At 37.6% G+C, this 17,801-nt stretch overlaps 1 long non-coding RNA gene across 1 annotated transcript; it reads left to right on the top strand.

Annotated features, from left to right (window-relative positions):
* Positions 1 to 7,094: 7,094 nt before the first annotated feature.
* Positions 7,095 to 17,476, top strand: LOC148780661 (uncharacterized). The gene is made up of 3 exons (XR_016040401.1): positions 7,095 to 7,447; positions 16,636 to 17,169; positions 17,264 to 17,476. It is a non-coding gene; the product is annotated as an uncharacterized LOC148780661 (long non-coding RNA).
* Positions 17,477 to 17,801: the final 325 nt, after the last annotated feature.

Here is a 17,801-nt window from a genome sequence, read left to right as displayed (position 1 = left end):
TCCAAATCAATTGGTGGTTGTCGTATGTTTGTATTTTCAGAGTAAATGTAATGAATTATGTTATGTATGTAAAGATGATTCGTGAAGTTATTGAGTGGATAATATTAAGGAGATGTCAGGTTACTCCTGTTGGTGGATGGGTGCGTTGAGTACGTGTCATTTCTACATACTTAACTATTAATACTTCATAGCTAAGTGGTTCAGCTCATAGCTAGCGGGAGCGGGAGCGTCGGAGCGATGTCTGCTCAAAGCTCTAGAGCTCGAGGAGCGAGTTCCGGTGAGGGTAAAAGTAGCAGATCGAGATCCCGTATGAACAAGGAGTGCAGTCCCAATACATCGGGATCGAGATCCCTATTTAACGGGAATGATTTCCATGTTAAATGGGATCGTGTTCCCATATTCATTAGGATCATGCTCCCATCGACAGCAGGATCGCGCCCCCATCTAAGAATGACCGTGTTCCTATTTGGAAAGGATCGATTTCCATTCAAGGAAGGATCGCGTTCTGTGCATGATTAGTCCACACTCCCATCGCAGAACTCCCTTTTTATAAAAATTTGGCTTAAAATATAATTATTTTATTTTAAAAATTAATTTCATTTAAGAAGTTTCTTTGAGGATGTTTCGGGAAAATAGGGATGGAGTTCCGGAAATGTAGGGATCGCGCTCCAAAAACTTTGGGAGCGAGGATCTAATTTATTCAAGAACGAGATCCTAAAATTTAAGGAACTCGTTCCGTGCAGTATCGGGAGCGAGCTTTGTTGTGAACGGGATCGAGAATCCTAAAAATAGGAGCAAGCTCCCAAAAAGTAGGGAACGAGTTCCGATCGAGATCTCGGCTACGGAGCGCCGGAGCTGGGTTCTGGAGCGGGAGCGTCACCCTAGTTGGGCGCTTCCAGTAACTATGGTTCAGCTTCCTTCTCGGTTCTGAGTTGAAGTATAGCATTGTAGTGGAGTAGCATTACACTACTCCATGAAGAAAGTAACTTGTTTTCTCAGGATTTCATTATGTGCACACAATTGAAGTCAGATTCTTTTTTTTTTTTCAAATAAATAGTGAAATTGGTATTCAAGATTTGGTTCTATTATTCATGTGATCAATTTGGATCTTACTATGGGGCTTTAAATACAAATTTGGTTAAGATGTAGTACTTTCTTTGCTTGTATTGCAACTTTCCAATTCAGCATCCAATCCGGTTCGAGAAAACAAATGGCACAATGAAGTGTAGTTATGATGTTCAATGTGGATCACATTTGTACCTGTTATTTACTGTTGAATACCAAGGATTTAGCTTCTCGGCCATAGTCATTTTATTTTAGTAATTCTAACAATAGACTGAGAAAGACGAATGTAATTTTTCTTGTTGTCAGCTCTAAAGATATTTTCTAGATCAGGACTGCTTGCTTCCATGATTTGTGATCTTGTAATTTGCTCATTACAACAACCTTCTTGAATATTGTTGGTTCGCTTTTTTGGAATACAATTTTGGTTAAGATGTATCACTTGCTTTGTTTGTATTGCAACTTTCCAATTCAGCATCCAATCTGGTTCGAGAAAACAACTGGCACAATGAAGTGTAGTTATGATGTTCAATGTGGATCACATTTCTACGTGTTATTTACTGTTGAGTACCAAGGATTTAGCTTCTCGGCCATAGTCATTTTATTTTAGTATTCTAACAGTAGACTGAGAAAGATGAATGTAATTTTTCTTGTTGTTAGCTCTAAAGATTTTCTAGATCAGGACTGCTTGCTTCCATGATTTGTGATCTTTTAATTTGCTCATGGCAACAACCTTCTTGAATATTGTTGGAATTTGGTTCGCTTTTTTGGTCCTTTAGTTGAGAAAAGTAATTATGCCGTCAGAGAAGGAAACTTATAATATGGCTAAATTAGCTAAAAGATAAAGTGAAAAACTTGTATACCTCCAAACACAGAATTCACAGCTCTATGGTTGTAATTCCATGTAGTAGGTTATTTTGTAGCTCATCTCACTGGATACCAGGCTTAGTGCTTTCTTTGAATAATACTTCTACATGTATTGATACAGCCCATTATCAAAATGAGCAGTATCGAAATGACTGAATATCCCCATGTTGGGTTTTTTTCGATGTAATCAATTTTATTGAAGCGAAGAGAACTGTAGTAGACCTCTAGGATACAATTTAAAAAGACAACAAGAGTCAAAGAGATTTCAAGGAAACACATAAAGGTCAAGAACGGCATTTTTTATTTAAATGGTAACTGTTTTTTTATTGCATATTAAGAACTGATCCACAAGTATAAGCAGTTCTTCTACAAAATTGAGTCTATGTATATCAGACTCTACTACTACAAAAATGAGGCTTTACACCTGGAGTTTACAAAAGTGAGATGAATGTTCTAAGGCCTTCTGGGTATATGTGCAAAAACCTGGTGCTCGTGAGATTTTGTTTTGCTACCCCCACCCCCTAGCGAGCTATCCACCTCGACATTTGACACTCTCCATGCATGTTGTAGGGTGTTTTAGGGTCACTTGCAAGTGCTGACTACAGGCCAAAGTTCATGAAATCTGACATCCCAACCTTTTATAAGCCTAAAAAACCCTAAAATTAATTTTATAAGCCTATGAAACCCTAAAATTAATTTTATAAGCCTATGATATCCTAAAATTAACTTGAAACCAATTATACATTTAAGGCTCTAAAATACCCCTAAATAATGTAAATTTTCAGAAATACCCATGTGAACAGTAATACATGAATAAATACACATGAGCAATAACATGAAAAGTACCTGTGAACAGTTACTATGAATTAACCAGTGAACAATACCTAAAAATATAAAAACACCCTAGAATCCTTAAAAAACTTAAAAATGTTAGAAATAAAGCCTAAAACTAAAATTAAAATATACATCCTTTGAAGTTACGAATATTAAAAGTAAGAATAATTCTGCCTTCTATCATTGATGTAGAGAACTTGAGAAATAATAAAATCAACAAGAAATCAGCAAGAAATTTCAGCCAAACGCATGCAATTTTGAGGAAGCCCTGAGGTTTTCTCGCCACCTAGTCTCAAGCCTTAGGTTTCTTTTCTCTCTTGTTCAGTAGAAGTTTGTTTTTATCTAAAAAAGGTGACGTGATTCCCCCTCGAGCCATCCACGTCCCACTTAAATAGTATCTATTTAATGTTTTGGACAATATTTGTCCATACAATGAAAATTGTGACTAAGAGGTCCTAACTTAAGTATAACTTGAAATTAGCAAACTTTAATTAAAAAGTCTATAACTAGTCCAACAATGAACTAAATAAAAACAAAATCTAAATTAGCCTAAAAAACTACTAAAAAAAACTATTCAAACAATTACTTGCTTTTTTTGTTCCTCATGGATCCTCCAAATATGAGCAAGAATTGGGAGGAATATTTATTAAAAAAAAAGAAACAATTAGGAGGAATCTGTCACTCCCAAAGAAGATACTTGTGCCTTCTTGGGCTACACTTTTCCAACTAAGATGAAGATTTCTTGGGCTGAACAGAAGCAACCATTCCTCAGGCGCACTTGGGCTGCATGCATGTAATGGGCTAGAGTAAACATTGCTGTTCACCCCTGGTAGTCCCTGAAGATGCCACTACTCCGTGCAGGCCCCAAGTTAGCTCAGGAGCAGCTGTCAAAATTTGACCTACTACCCCTCTTTAGCCTTGCTTGCTATGTTCTCCCCTTGATTTTCTAAATCCACCACCGAATAACCCCATAATCCTTTCCGCTTCTAGCCCAAGAAATTATGGTACCTCTCAGATTTTCTATCAGAGTTCTTACCTGGAGCTTGGTCTTTGAACCCCCTTTTATTTTCCTATATCGAACCGCACCTCTAACACCATCATTCCTCATAGGGTCAACGCTCTCTTTGGCAGGGCTGGAGGGTGGCTGAACCCATATAAGGCCAAACAAATTCAAAGGCCATATTGTGGCAGCATCATGGCAGTGTAAGAATAGGTAGCTAGCTGTTCTGCATTAGCCTTGCACATAATACAAATATTTGGGATAGACACCTTGCTCAATCAATTGTTCTACCATCAAAATCCTTTTGTGAAACTTTCAATCAGGTTAATATGCCTACAACTTGGGTGTCCTGGACATCCCATACCCTGCGTGTAACACCACGTGAGGATCCTATACATGGATTTAACTGTGAAGTCACACTTAAGAGTCAGGTTTCCAAATTAACTCTTCTGGTTTGTCTGGCCTGTAGAAGAAGCTTTGTATTTTCTCCCAAGGACAAGGCTGAGCGCAAAAGATATAGGAGCCAATTCGCACAAGGTGTGGATCGCTGATCTCCTATGAGAGTTTTGCCACATATCCTGAAGTAGGCAACTCACACACTACCCACCGAATAACATATAGCAAATTCCCTTCCCAAGTAAGATGGATGTTTTGGAGGAGTTGATTGGTCTGCTATTAAAGTTGATGGTAAGTGCTCTAGCCTTCACTACATAGGAATTTAGATCCTGACGTTGGCCAGAGAAAGGACCTCACCGAGATCCCTAGGCAAACCCTTAAAATTCCCTTAAAGCTCTTCGGACTGTAATTACTCCACCAAAACCTGCGAAATCGAAGCTTAAGATATCTTAAGGGAGCTGGCCACCACCTCGAGTACAGGCAAGGAAGAGGAGCTTGTACCCATCTGAGCAACCTCCAATATTAAAGTGCTACTGAATTCTGATTGAGACAGCAACCAAAAAATGACTGAGTTGCTAACATTCTGCAGCATTGAAGATGCCCTTGAGATGGTACCTCCAGATATGTGGTTTTTATCCTCTTACTGAATGCCCAAAGTACAGTTACGAGAGCCCACCTTCAATGATTTTGCCGCTTCTCAGCTGGCCTAAAGAGCAGCCATTGACATTCCCCCAGTGGGTACTTTACTATTTGGAAAATTATTTTTAATCTTTCCCTCCAAAACAGAACTAATGTTAATCGTAATATAATATGCATGATAGTAAATATAATAATGTTAATCGTAATATAATAAGCCAAAACAGAACTAATGTTAATCGTAATATAATAAGCCAAAGGTTAGGACCACTTACAGCCCACCCCTCCCCGGACCCTGCTTAGGCGGGACCAGCACCAGTTTAGGACCCTTTATTTGTTATTCATGCTTGAACATATGGTGGACTCAGACGATGCATTGCCTAAGTGATTGCTTCATATTCGAAGTATAGGTTGTGCTTGGTTATTGGTAACCTCTCGCGAGGTATGTTTATTCATGCAGTGCACCGTGCCAGGCCCAGTGGCGCCACCTATAATTCTTTTGAAGAGATTTAGGTTGAGCAAGGACATGGCATACAAAAGGGAAGATGCATCCAAAATCTTTTGAGGAACAATTCAGAGAATATTTTATTGGATAACTTCTGGCTCTGTGATAATAGTTGATCTAATTTGATTGTGACATCAGAGTATGGTTGGAGAATATGTATCGCAGTTGTTAGTGGGGAGGGATTTGGTTAGATTTTACCCTTAGAAAATGAAGATCAAAATTACATACGTATTTTTCCTTCTCAGCTTAACTTCCATTGATGACTTTTTTGCATGGTTCTTGGACTCGGCCGAGGAGTCCCGAGTCAATGGTAAAAGTTACTTTTTACCTCATGAATGAACAGGACTCGGTGGATGGAATGTTAGAGGCTTCTTATCATAATCGTTGAAACTCGCCCAAGAATGCCGATTTTGCAGATAAAGCTTGGTTTTCTAAATATGGAAAGTTTCAACTGAAAAATGGAAATTTTGGTCTGATTTTGATGAATTATTGGAACTTTTGTGTTTTATCAACAATCTAATCTTTATGATACAGTTTGGATATAAAAATCCAAATTGAACAATATCTCATCACGAAATTTATGGGTTTTTAGGCTTATTTGAGCGGGAAATAGAAAATCTGCCAATCTTCTCTATTTTCTCTTATTTCTCCACCAAATTAATTGATTATTGGCTTTTTTTTCAATCTATTGAAATTATCTACCAAATCCATCTGCTGATTCACAAATTTATCAAGTTCAATTACCATAATTTTTTCGTTTTAAGGTTATTTGTGCCATTTTTTTTCTTGCCAAACCTCTACTTTTTATGAGAAATTATTGTTGAGAAATTAGAGATAAATAATATATTTTGCAATTTTTTGACAGTTTATCGGTATTATTCCTTTGATGCACGAAATCAATTGATATTAAAGCAAAAAGCACATGAATCTATATAGGGATTTTGAAGATGATTTTAAAAGCTTCAAAACAAACTAAAAATCAAAAAAAATTGTTGACTAATTAGAGGGAGAATAAATTTGGTGATTTTTTTGATAGACTATCGATATTACCTCTTTCAATCACGAAATCAGTCAATAATGACCAAAAAAAACCATGGATTTGCATAGGGCTTCTTAAGCCTATTTTAAAAGCTTCAAAACAAATAAAAAATCATCCAATTTGGTTTAGAAATCAGCAACAACGTAGATAAATTTGGCAGAATAAAAAAAACAAAATCGCATGAAGAGCCCTCAAACTGAAAAATTATGGTGATTGAACTTGGTATATGAACTTGGTATATGTGTGATTCAGCACATGGCTTTTACATACAATTTCAATATATTGAAAACAAGTTAATACTCAATCAATTTGATGGAGAAATCAGTGAGAATACATAAGATTTGACGGATTGATTGCGCAAAGAACCCTAAAAACCCATAATTTTTGTGATGAAATTTTGTTCGATTTGGGTTTTTATGAACCCAAATCGTATTCATGTTCGAGTTCATGTTCGAGTTTTAGTGATTTTGGTCCAAGTCTTCTAATATTCCACCGAGTCAATGTTTGTTGATGGGGTCAAAGTCTTCTAATATTCCACCGAGTCTTGTTCGTTCATGGAGTTGAAAGTAACTTGTACCATTGACACCGGACTCCTCAGCCTCGGCAATAAGGCGAGGTCGAGTCGAGTTGACTGAATCTAAGAACCATGACCATCACCATGTGTTGAGTTTAACTGTGCAGAATGGCAAGATTTTCTACTATGACTTCATTCTACTTGACCACCAGCTTATTGTGCGGAATTCAAGATACTTAAGTTTGACATGCATTTCACTGTTGTCTTTCATTTTCGTGGTTTTTTTTTTGGTTCATGGATGACTAAACAATTATGATTCTCGGATAGATCAGGTTGTCCGATATAAGTGACATCATCTGGTTTAATTCCTTTGGTTCTCATATTCAAGGCCTTCCTCACCATGGCCATGAATTGCAGGCCCAAAATCATCACATTCCAAGTGATCAAATTCTTCTCCGGCATCTCATCAAAGAGCCTCCTCGCTTAATCGAGTATTCAGTTCTTCATCGAGTATTCAGTTCGGTCCAACCAATTCTCAATCCAAATTGACTGGTTCTAATCCAGATGGGTCTCTCTTCTATTTAGTGACACCTGGTTTGTACTAGTTGTTGTTTCCCTAAAATTTACTCTTTTTTTGTTATAAGAGCTTGTTTGGGTTGTCAGAGCCTACTTTGTTTTCACTGATATCACTAATCACTAATTCATTTGACAAGAAAACCGCTTTTAATAACTTCACTTTCATAGCCCAAAAAAAAATCAGTTTTGGATGGCATCAAGTTTACAACTCACCAAAAACCCCTTGCTTTTACTAGAAACCAGGTCTCGGCTAAACTTCTTCTCTCCTAGAGCAAAAAAAGACGAAGGGCAAATATTTTTTGCTCATGTGGGAGTATATTGTTCATTTACTCCCTCCTACAAAACCTCATATAGGATTAATTTTAGAATATCAAATATTGGGAATATAATACTTCAACCCATAAACTAACCTCAATAAAAAAGTAAATAAATAAATAATCCTAATTACCTCCTGTATGCACTTGAAAAAAAAATAATGTCTCAAGATTTCAAGATTTGAACAGAGACTCTTTATTTTCAAAACTTATTTTCGCTCTTGAGTTTTGAACGTGTATCCTATGAACCCTAGGAAGTGTGCTATACATTTACTCCATCAGACAACACTAACTTGGGAGTTTTTTTTTAAAAAAAAATTTTTTTGGTATCCATCTAATTGTGATTATTTTCAAAGAAAAAGATTTGGGTTTTGAGTTCATAAATCTAGATTATTCCCTCAAAAACTTGGATGGTGTCAATACCATGTTGGGAAGCCCCTGTTTTTTTAGGTACATAGAGAGTGAGTCAAATTTATTTATTTATTTTTCGTTTGAGTTTGTTTGTTGGGTTTTAGAGATCACATCCAAAAAATTTCCACTCGATGCTTAATCAGGGGAAGAAAAAAAAAGGGATCGGTTTATATAGAGCCGAGGCTCTAAACAATTAAAGTGGAGCACACCTTCAAATAGAGTCAAAAAATGTGATTTCAATACTGAAAATATTTGTGATAGCCTTAAAATATATTTTCATATCTAATTATAACATTTAAAGCCTTAAAAATAGTGTAGATCGAGCATATCTATGAAAACTTGAAAATCTTGAAAATTGACGGTCAAAAAATATATTATAAAATGCACTATTTCTAAAAACTTGAAATCCATTTTTTTCTCATGTCCATGCATCTTGATATTGAGATGATAAATTTAAGGATATTTGGGCATTAAAAAAAATATCTTCTAGTGAAATTTTTGATGTGTTCTTTAATTTGATTGTTTAGAGCCTTGACTCTATATAATTTTTTCCCAAAAAAAAAAAAAAGAATTTTCCTTTGTCTATTTCCAATATTCATTAGAAGGCTGTCCGAATGGAAAAAAAGGCCAATGCAATTTCCTTCTCCATTGATAAAGTGCTATCATATAAACATTTCCTTTTGGGTAATTCAACAATAGATTTTAAACTTAGAACAATAGTATTCCAGTCATGAATGACTAACCTTTCCCATGATTAAACAAGCTATCATCATAAGAGTTTTTTTTTGCAATTGTTAGGAGTTGGCTGCATGAATTTTGATCCATCATTTTACTCTATCAAGAGTCATAATCTTAGTAAGGTCATAAATCCATATATATTTTCTCACTACTTCCAATTATACCATTTTGGGTCTACCTATTGTCTTTTTCTAATCTTTTATTTGAAAAAAAAATTTATATAATAAAATGTATAATTACAAATGCGCCTCAAAAATTTATGGGGAAAAGTTGTTTCAATGGACTTATATAGCACAAAGAGGTCACAGCCTTTTGTCCATCAAATTTCAAAAGAAATGGATATAAATGTACTTGTGACTCCCAAGGTCGTACCTTGGGGATGCTAAAAAATTATTGTTTTCGAATATGTTCAGAAGATACAGGGACCTCCTTACGGTCATTTCATAGCATGATTAAAAGTGGGCGTTTGCTTTTTATTGGAGGAAGGCATTTAGAGAAACAAACGGTGAAGATAGAGAGAGATTGCAGAGCTTTTGTTTTTACGCAGTTTCTTACTGGTAAATTTTGTGGGGTTTCCAGTGTTAATAAAAAGGAATCAAGCAGCTTCCTTATTTCCCCTTAATCTCTCTCTTACTTTTTCTCTTTACCTTATTTCTCTTACTTTCTCTCTCTATCTGTGATCATGTTTTCCTATGGCCCTGGGTGGAAGCGAAGGGAATTTTGTTTTCAATTAGGGTTGTAGTTGGTGGACTTGTAAGAGAGTGAGAGAGCACTCAAAGAGAGGCATAGCGAGGAGGAAAGCTGGGGCCATGGGGTTTCACCGTTTGGGATGAAATGAATTAGGGATAAGGGATTTAAGGTGTTATGTTGCATTCTGATTAACAAAAGGTAATGGAGGGAGAGAATGAAGGTCGCATTGATGGTTCTAAAGTACGTGGTGATGCTGTGGTTTCTAAAGTAGGTGGATTATTGTCGAGGGCGAACTTTCCAATGGTGGGCTCTTTCTCTCTGCCATCTAATGATATCTCTTAGGCCTCTTCGATTGGGCTAGAAGAAGCTGGGGTTTGTCTTTTGCCTAGAAGGTAAAAATCATGGCAGATAACGAAGTCATTTTCTTCCTTTATTCTAAAGAGGATGCAATTCAGGAGCTACACAATTGTTTCATCCGTGTTAGAGATAGACTTTTGTCTCTTGATCTATGGAAACCGGCTTCCCATCTGTCTTATTTACGGAAGGAAAGTTTTTGGATCAGGTTGTCAGGTATTCCCTTTCATGCTTGGTCCATGCCGACTTTTCGTAAGTTGGCTAACAAGTGTGGTGAGTTTTGTGATATTGATAAAACTACGTTTAATGGAGGTGATTTGCACTTTGTTCATATCCGTATTTGGAAATTGTGTGGGGCTTCCATTCCTAAGTCTTTGAGGCTTCAAGTAAGCCAAGAGTCCTTTTTAATTTCGGTATTGCAAGAGTCGAAAGTTAAGGGTATTGGACTTCCTGGTGCACAGAGGATTGTACCTAAGTCGTCACTGGATGGACTTCCTTGCGCACAGACGGGTGAACCTAAGTTGTTGCAGGATGAGGTAGGTTGGCAGAAAGTTGTTCGTCATCGTGATGCTACACCTGCTCGGCCTAAGCCAGGTGGCACTCCCATGTCAGTGATTAATTCCCGAGTTTCCAGGACATGAAAGAGGGAGTTTCAAAATTTAAAAATTCAAAAAAGATGGATACCGGTGGGCCATTTTGCGAATTATGAGGCAAGATCTACGTCGAACGTTTAAGAATATATTGAAGGACCACTTGCGGTTTCGAATGCTGCGAGTCCACCAAAGCCGTTAGACTCGCATGCTCCATATGAAGTCGAAAAGGTGGGAGGCATATCTCAAGGATTTACGCCATGAGATTCGACGGCTGCGATGACGGCAGAGGTCCATGTGTCGGCCTGTACTTTCCCTCCGCAAGCATGTGAGATGCTGGAGTCGTCTTCTCCAAGCTTCCGAAGGTTTCCTCATTAGCGATAACTACTTTCTTGTTAAGGGCCAAGACTCTTGCCACTTTTCTCTCAGTCGCTGGTGCCGACTTTTCTTCGTCGGTTGCCCTTCAGCACGTACATGTTGTGCTTGGAATCATGTATCCCCTCTGACATTGTCGTGCAACAAGGAAGAACTGCCCCTCTATAAGGCTAGCCTTTGATCCACTCAACATTAATCCTTTGGCTCTGGTCGTGGTGAACAAGAAGGTTGACCCTATTGTGGTGATGAAAGAGGGAGACATGGAGATTCCCCCCATTGTTGGATTAGAAGACGAAGGAGGGGTGGAGGAACTTGTGCTCGCAACGGTGGAAGCTGAAGCGATTGCGCCGTTGTCTATGATTCATTCTGAAGAGCAGCCACAGCTCCTCCACCTGACAACTGAGCATGTTGGGAATCCGGCTCCAGTGTCAGTTAGGCCCTCTTCTACTTTACTCCATTGTGAGAAGAAGGTGGGTGCTATTGTTCAGGATAGCGGAATGGATTTCGATGTGCCCATTGGGGTTGTCTTCAAGGACATAGTGGCGAAACTTAGAGCTGAGGATCAAGGAAGGAAAGCTGATGATGATGATGGGAAGATGGTTCGTGATGAAGCAGGGAAGAAGGACGCAGTTGTTGGTGAGAAGTCTCTGTCGAAGGAGGTGGCTAAGAAAAAGAAAAAAGGTAAGAGCCTGATGAAAAGCACTAGATCATCAGCTCGACTGTTGGCTCGGGGGTATCGTCCGGGTGTTGCTCCAGGAATTGTCATCCACGACGAACATGCCGTTGATTTTAGTCCCTCTCCTTCTTCGTCATCATCCCTGGATGCTGCTTTTGATGAGGCTATAGAGGATATGCTATTGGAGCCAGAGAGTTTATTCGGCTCCAGAAGGGATGGTTCTGGCTCTTCCCTTTCTAATGCTAGTACTGTCTTGGAATGTTAGAGGCTTGGGCGACCTCAGGCGTAAAAAATATGTTCTTTTTCTGGTAGGTAAGTATAAACCCACTGTGCTTCTTCTTCAGGAAGCTAAACTTATGCGTTCTAATTTATCTGGGGCTCGAGAGGTTTGAGGTCCTGGAGCTTTAGATTTCGTGGTCTTGGATTCTGTTGGGGCCTCTGAGGGTGTGTGGATCAGGTGGGATCCTTCAGTCTTACTGTCTTTTACTTTGGTGAAAAAAGAAAACTTTTGCTTGTTGGTTTTGTGGGTCCAGAGGCGGATTTTTAGTGCGGGCTGATGAATGTTTACGGCCCTCATCCTATTGCCCAAAAAGAAATGTTCATTTCTGATATGTCTGATGTTATTTCTTAGTTTCAATATCCTATTTGTATCGGTGGGGGATTTTAACTTCACTAGCTGGCCTTAAGAGAGTTCAAATGGGGGGATGATTACTGTTGCCATGCGTCTTTTTAATCTCTTTATAGAATCTCATGCTTTGGTTAATCTTCCCATTTCAGGCTCGAATTTTGCTTGGACTAATGGAAGTGTTGTAAATTTGTCTACGTCAAAGATTGACAGATTCTTGGTGTCTGGGGAACGGTCTGAATTGTCCCCTTTAGCCTTTGTCAAAGGCCTCCTTAGACTCTCCTTTGACCATATTCCTCTTTTGCTATCTTCTAAAGTCTGGTCGGGGGCTCCCAAACCTTTCAGGCTTCAAATTGGATGGCTTTAGGAAAAGGAAGTGGTTCAGATAATCAGAAGTATCTGGGAGAATTCAATCTCCTTTGGCTCTTTAGACTTCCAAATTCATAAAAAGCTATTGACCATCAAACATAAACTATTGGATTGGAAAAGAGTTAAATGTTCCTTTATAAAAAAGAAGATTGGCGAGGTATTGAAATGCATAAAAAAGACATGAACATATGCAACAGTCGGGGGTTTGGTCTGAGGAGTTGGCTATGGCGCGAAACTTTAAAGTGAATGAACTTCAGGAGCTTGGAAGGGTGGAAGAGGTGTATTGGAGACAAATCTATGGTTAAGTGGTTGAAGGAGGGTGACTTGAACACCAAATTCTTTCACGCCATTGCTAACGCTCGAAGGCACCAGAATGACGTTTTTGGTCTCACTATTCAGGGACGAAGGGCATATCACAAGCTATCATCAGCCATTTCCAAAAGGCCTTCTCTTCAGAAGTCCAAGTTCTGCCTAGGCTAAGTAGGGTGGGATTTAAAGTCCTCCCATCTAATTTGATTCCTATATTGGATAAGGATGTCTCCTTAGAAGAGTTAAAAAAAACATTTTTTGCCCTCCCGAGTAACAAGGCCCTTCGTCCTAATGGGTTTCCTTTAATCTTTTTCCAAAAATTCTGGAATTTGGTTAGTGGCGAGCTCCTGAAAATGACTAGAGGTTTTCTTAGGAGTGGGCATATGTTTAAGGGTGTGAATTCCACCTTCATTGCCTTAATCCCCAAAAAGTCAATTATTGCCCAATTGGAAGACATTAGACCCATTAATCAGTTGACGAGCTTATACAAAATAGTAGCGAAGGTTTTGGCTGAGCAATTGCAAGTGGTTCTTTCTTTCATTATCTCTGGTCCCCAGTCGGCTTTCATAAGGATAGGTTGATTTCAGACAGTGTCTTCATTGCGCAAGAATGTATCCAGTCACAAATAAGTAGTGGGAATCCTGGAGTGGTGATCAAACTAGATATGAAAAAGGCATATGATAGGGTGGAATGGAGTATTTTATTAGAAATTATGAAAAACATAGGTTTTAGCGATAGATGGAGACAGTGGATCTTTGGTCGCTTATCTTCAACCCACTTCTCTATTATGTATAAGAGAAGTCGGATTGGGTTTTTCAAGGCTACTCGGGGTCTTCGCCAAGGTGACCCTCTCTCTCATTTGTGATAAATTCATTGGCACGGGTTTTATGCTATAAGGTAGAGAAGTTCCCAATCATGTATATGGGTATGCCTATCTCGGATGGCCGCCTTTCATTTGCTGGTTGGGACAAAATTCTTCAATGTGTTCAAGAAAACTAGATTTATGGAAGTTTAAATATCTCTCTTTTGGAGGTAGGATTACTCTAATTAGTGCATGGTTGTTTAACTTACCTATTTAGCAGATGTCAATCCTACAAATCCCTTCTTCGGTAGCAAAGAAGATCGAAATGATGATGAGGAATTTTTTGTGGGGATCCTCTGTGGAAACGAAAAAATTCCATCTTCTTCGATGGGATAGAGTTTACACACCCAGAAAGGAGGGTGGTCTTGGGATTAGGAAAATCGTTACATTGAACCAAGCCTTGCTTTGTAAATGGCGATGGAGAAGTTTAACTTGCAAATATCACCTTTGGTACCAGGTTATTGTGTCGAAGTATGAAGTTGATAAGTTTGGAATGTGGGTGGGTACCAAAAGGGGGGACAGGGGTATGTCTCCAACTTGGAGGTCGATTCAGAACTGTAAAGCTTTGTTACATAGAGGCATTTGGTGGTCTATTGGTAATGACAATAATATTTCCTTTTGGCATCATAAATGGGTTGGGGATGCTCCATTAAAATTGGCATTTCCTAATATTTTCCAGAGAGTGGCTAACCCCAACGCTATAGTTTTTTATTGTTATCAGCATCGAGCTGGCCAAGTTTTGTGGAATATTGAGCTCCCTAATAATAGGATCTCTGATGCACTTTTTTTTTAGCTTTCCGGTCTGCTAAGATTATTGGATGAGGTTTATATCTCTCTAAATGTTATAAATGAGGTTGTGTGGGAGATTGATAAGGATGGAGAATTTTCGGTGAAGTCAATATACCAGCTACTTTTCCATGATCGGTGGCAGTGGTCGAGACTTGAACTGGCCATCATTTGGAGGTGGCCCTTACCTCTAAAGGTGCAAGAGCTTTATATGGTTGGCTATTCAAAATAAGGTGCTGACAGTTGATAATCTTATCAAGAGGGGGAAAATATTGCCAAATATATGTCCAATGTGTAAGGAGAATGGGGAATCTGGAGATCATATTTTTCTTCATTGTTCTTTACCTTTCGCATTTGGAGAAGGTTCTTTGCCTTGCTTGGGTTTGCGATGGTGATGCCGCCAAGTGTTGAAGGTATTTTGCATAATTTGACGATTGATTTGTCTCGGACGGGTGCTGTCATTTGGCAAATCACTAGAGGTATAATGTAACAATCCTAAAATTTCAAAAAAAAAAGGGGGGAAATGATGCTTTAAGGTGATGGTCTGATTGAGTATGATGGTCCTTGGGGACCATCACTATTTTCAAAACTTTTGCTTTGGATTAACTTTTGCTTTGCCTTTACTTTTTTTCCTTTGCATGCTTTTGCCTCCTGCTGCTTGCAGCTGGCAGCGTCCTTTAGCGGACGTGGTTTTCGTACGATAAAAGTCTGTTTTTAACGCGACACCTCAGGTATGAGGTAGAGCGTAATAAAACAATATAATAATACGTTATAAGAATTTAAATAGGGGATGTGAGCACTCCCACCCTAAAACAAAATTTTGAGATCTCTCTCTCTGGTCGAAACATAGTGAACTTCTCTCTCGAACCGAATTTTTTATCGGAAGCTCCCTCTCAAATAATTGTGGGTAAGTGACATCGTCTTTCTGAAAAATAGTCTATTTTTAATAAATAGTGATATTTCCGTCTAGGATCTTTATTTTATCAGTTTTATGTGTAAGTGACCTCATTGTCTCGAAAAATAATCCATTCTTTTTAAAAATAAAATGAAATAATTATTTCTGCTTATTAGCATGAATTTTAGGCGTGATAAATTTTATGCGCACGTGACCTCATTATCTTGAAAAATAATCTTTTTAATAAAAATTGTGATATTTTATCTATGTTAGAAATTTTAAATGCTGTAAATTAGAAAAATAAATTTATTTATTTTTCTTGTCTATTGTTAGAAATAAATATTTCTGCTTTTAGTAAAATTGTGATATTTCTTTCTACTGTTTTGAATATTTAGACATTGTAAAATTCATGTGCAAATGATTGCCTTATTATTTAAAAATTGACATTTTTGCAATTGATTATAGTATTGTTGTGAAATGTTTATTTGTGAATTGATATTCCAAAAATTGTGATAATTTCGTATTCTTGAATTTTTATAAGAGTTTTTCTATACATACTAAATTGGCAATTATGCTAGAATGCCTTTACAAACTGCTACCTTTCTAAATTTGAGCCCAAAATATTTGATTGGTTATTTTTGAAATGTTATAGAGAGTGACTGTTATTAATGGTTTAAGTGAAATTCATATTAATGATTTCAGTGATATGTTGAGTACATGATATTGCTGCTTTCGAATGTTTAAAGAGATTTAGAAATAATTTAAGTATGCAAGTGGACTCATCCGGTTCGCCGGTGAGGTATAAGTGGACCTATCTGGGACGCCGGTAGGGATTAAGTGGATTCATCCAGTACGCCGGTGAGGTATAAGTGGACCTGCAGGGATTAAGTGGATTTATCTGGGACGCCGATAGGAATTAAGTGGACCCATCAGGACGCTGATGGGGTATATAGGTGACCTACTTGGGACGCCAGTAGGGTATTTTGTGAAATCCTTTGAATTATGTACTGCCGTTAAAAGTGTTATAAGCATTTCAATTACTCGGATTATACTTAATTATGCATTTATTGAAAGTGAAACTGTTGATGCATTTCTGTTAATAGATCTCATTTTGGAAAATATTAATATCTTTCAATCATGATTATTTTTAGGATTATGATGATCACTTACTGAGTAGCCAAACTCATCAAACTATGGTAAACATTTTTTCAGGATAACTACGGATTCATTTTGAGTGCTAGTCAAGATCAACCTTGGAAGATACTGTTGTTGTGCTAGCTTTCTTTATTTACTATGTAAGACCTCGCCACTGTAAATTTGTCCTATCAATAGATGTATATATGTTTTGTCCGTCACATCTCAGGAATAATAGTATTGTAAATTCTTGGGGTGTGACATATAATTTTATAGGAAATATGGAAAGAGAGAAATAGAAGAGTGTTTGATGGGATAAGTTTGCTATTTGAGATCCTTTGGGAGAAGATTCTACATGCCATTTGGCTATATCTTTCGATTTCTAAATTTGGTCAAAATATCTTGGAGGTGGATGTCAGGAGTAATTTAAAGTTGTTGTTCCAGTTGGACTTTCTGAAGTGCAGACCGAAAGGTAGGTGGGTGGGTCCAATTGTTGGGGTTTTTAAGTTAAACTTTGATGGCAATTCTTTAGGAAACTCGGGTCTTGCGGGATTTGGTGTTCTCAGAGATTGGCCAGGGACTGTTATATTGTCGTATGCTGGTCCTCTAGGGGTGCGTACTGCTAATTATGCCAAACTATTTGCTCTGTTCTTTGGCCTTCGTATCTTTATGGATAGAAAATTGAGGAGTTTTTGTGTCTTTGAAGGTGACTCATTGAACGTCATCAAATGGTGTACGGGGGAGCAGAAGTTGCCTTGAGGGATCAAATCACTGCTTTTTCAAATTTTAGACCTTTCTCATCCCTTTTCCTTTTAATTTGTACATGTCTATAGGGATGCGAATGTATTGGTTGATTCCCTTGCTAAAGGGGTTTCCCTCGTTTCTGAGACTATTGTCTCTGCCTTTGTAATATTCTTTTAGTTGAATAAAATAGTAGAATTTCTATCAAAAAAAAAAAAAAAGTTGTATTAATGTTGGAAAACCCTCTAATAAGAATAAGAATAAAAAAAAAAAAAGATTTTGAGTTCTAGAAATAGTGCATTTTGCAATATGTTATCTAGACCGTCCATTTTCAAGATTTTCATATGCTTATAGGTCTACTTGATTTTAACTACTTTTGAAGTTTAAAATTTTATAATTAGATATGATAATAGATTTTCATATATTCTAATAATATTTTACACCAAAACTACATGTTATGATAAAATTTGGTGGTGCGCCTTACTTGGATTGTTTAATGTTGT

This window comes from Amborella trichopoda, chromosome 9, assembly GCF_054954075.1.
Source record: "Amborella trichopoda isolate Santa Cruz 75 chromosome 9, AtrichopodaSantaCruz75HAP2 v2.0, whole genome shotgun sequence".
NCBI classification, from domain to species: domain Eukaryota; kingdom Viridiplantae; phylum Streptophyta; class Magnoliopsida; order Amborellales; family Amborellaceae; genus Amborella; species Amborella trichopoda.
The sequence above is the reverse complement of the archived record's forward strand: the minus strand, read 5'-3'. Positions and strand labels throughout refer to the sequence as shown.